The sequence below is a fragment of the Emydura macquarii genome, unplaced genomic scaffold (genome assembly GCF_026122565.2).
Source record: "Emydura macquarii macquarii isolate MOO-44397 ecotype Brisbane River unplaced genomic scaffold, CSIRO-AGI_Emac_v2 contig_1230, whole genome shotgun sequence".
Classification (NCBI taxonomy): Eukaryota; Metazoa; Chordata; order Testudines; family Chelidae; genus Emydura; species Emydura macquarii.
Window position 1 is genome coordinate 19,292,300 of NW_027131367.1, and position 2,545 is coordinate 19,294,844.

Below are 2,545 nucleotides of genomic sequence, written 5' to 3' on the forward strand. Positions count from 1 at the left end.
TGTCTCAGATCCAATTCAGCAAAGAAGGCACCGAACTGGGCAATAGGGAAAGCAGGGAAACGTAATCTGCTCTCTAATTGTCTGCGTCCATTCTGTGACATTCTACACGTAACACTACGAACCTGGCTGCAGGCTGTGATGGGTGAAGGCACCGCATCACACGCTGCTGTTTGTAGAACTCTTGTCTTCTATTGTACAGAACTCCTAGGAGACACAGTTGTTACCATAAACCTCCTAGAATTTGCATGAACCTAATATCCTAGCAGCTACTATACCGTAAAGACTGTAATATACATGATACCCCAATATCAAGATATTCATGAGATGATATGAAAAATTAGGCTATGTCTTCACTGACGACAGCATCAGATCGACTTCTCTGGATCAACTGGGCGGTTAGTGAACACCCGCTCAGTCGATCCAGAAATCGACGTATTAAGTCCACCTTCGCAAGTGGCGTAGCGCTGCGTCGGCGGGAACGCGGTTCCCGTTGGCACAGTGCAGCGAAGACGGCATGCAGAACAGAAGCAGAGAAGTCGACGGGAGTTACGCAAACTTTTTGTGTAGCTTGCGTAACTCCGGTCGACTGCCGCTGAATCTCCAAGGTAAGTGAAGAGAAGCCCTTAGACACTATCCATAGCTTGGATTTGTACCAAAGGTGTCTAGTTTGCAGTGTCTTTTTTATTCATTATTATTATTATTTTATTGTCAGTATTTATGTCTAAGGAAATTCTGCTTCATGAAGCGTTTAAAGTCTGGTTTCATTAGAATTGCTTTGAATACTGGTCCCTGCAAAAGTCTTGTAGTCGTCGGAATTAGATTAAAAAAAGTAGGAGAAGAAGGGGGGTATTTTTTCTGCACAAACAGTTTTGATTACTGCAAAAAGTGTGGATGCAGGTATTTTGAGGGGTGTGTATCTCATGTAATTGTATTCTTCATGTTTTGTTTTGTAGGTTTTTTATTGGGATTTATGGGGTTTTAGCCAAAAACTGGCAACAAAGCATTGTGCATAGGTGACTATTATGCACACAATTTAAAAAGAAAAGAAATAAAGTTTTGCAATAAAAAGTTTCCTCAATAAAAAATAAAATAATCATTTGAAAATTATAAATGCATGAAATATGAATGGGTAGATGTTGATATTTTGGCTCATGGAGAACTTAGCCTCTGGCATGCATCAACCAACAGAACTGCTTAGCGCCCCTTTCTGAGCCTCCTACCTCCAGAATGCATAAAGCAATACTCTCAAATAGCTGGGAAATACATGCTCTGGCCCCAAATCAGAAAACACCTAAAGGTGCTTAAGTTTAAATCATGTGAGTAGCCCAGCTGAAGTCAATGGGATCTTGAGTTGATATTTTAAACCCTTCTTTAAAGACCCAGACAAAGAAGGAAAAACTGTTAAAGCATTTGAAATATAAAGTGTTAGGCAAGGTTTTTGTTGTAACAATACCTCTTCTCTTTCCCTTTCACCGTATAGAGTTTTTATTGGGAGAAACCCATGCTTAGCAGTCTTTTCCATGTTATTAAAGATGGTATTAACTGTCCTTTGGGGGGCGGGGGAGAGAGAGAGAGAAAAAAAAGGCTAGTTTAGACAGGCTGGACCTGTTGTTGTTGGAGTCCAATTCTGTGTCCTTTAACATGAAAAAGAATATCAATGAGAAAAAAGGCAGCGTCTGTCTCTGGTGCTGCCTTTCACTTGCTGCTGGAGTAAAACAGGCCGAGTACATGGTCTCATCAGCAGCTCCAAGACCTGGCGAACTTGTACCAGAGTCGGGCTATTTAAAGCATTGCTTTTAGCTGCCTTTATGTCCACAGGCTCATAACAGTTGTTGCAAAAGACGGAGTTGTCTTGGCTCCCTCGGCCAGAGTCTGATTAGACAAAGGCAGAAGGAGAGAGAGATGGAAGAGGAAAAATGCTAGTCCCCCGCCCAGTTATGTGAGGCAGTTCCTGCCCCGGGAAGCCGAGAATTGCAGACATGACCCACTGGAGGGGGAGCAGAGAGAAGTGGGGAGGGCAGCAGCTGCAGGTTTATGCAGTTACTCCGGGAGGCTGGCAGGAAGGAAACACGTTTGTGGGCTGCTTTGGGAGACAGGGATCTGCGACATGCTCCGCACTAGGGATATTAACCCCAGAGCCCAGGAGTGATGCTGTAAAGGGAACTGGGGCTGGGAACCGCCCTCTACCTTCCCATTTCTCCTGCTTTTCAATCTCTCTCCCCTCTTTCCCTTTCCCCCCTTCCCCCTCTTCTCTCCCTCTCTGGCTGGCAGAGCCGGTCACTTTCCTGTTCCCATTCCCAGGGGCATCCACTCTCCCGTAGCTGGATCAGCGCCCGCAAGCACGTGTGCGGCACGGGCAGGGCAGGGCAGGCTCAGGCCGGCCGCGGGGAGCCGAGAGGATGGGGTCAGAGCCGGGCAGAGACAGCCCCCGTCCAGGGAGCGCGGCGGTGGTGCAGGCTGCTGCAGCCCGGCTGGGTTTTGCAGAGCACAGGAAGGGGCTGGACCAGGCGGGAGCGGCGGTGGGGCCGGGGTGGGAGAACAAAGC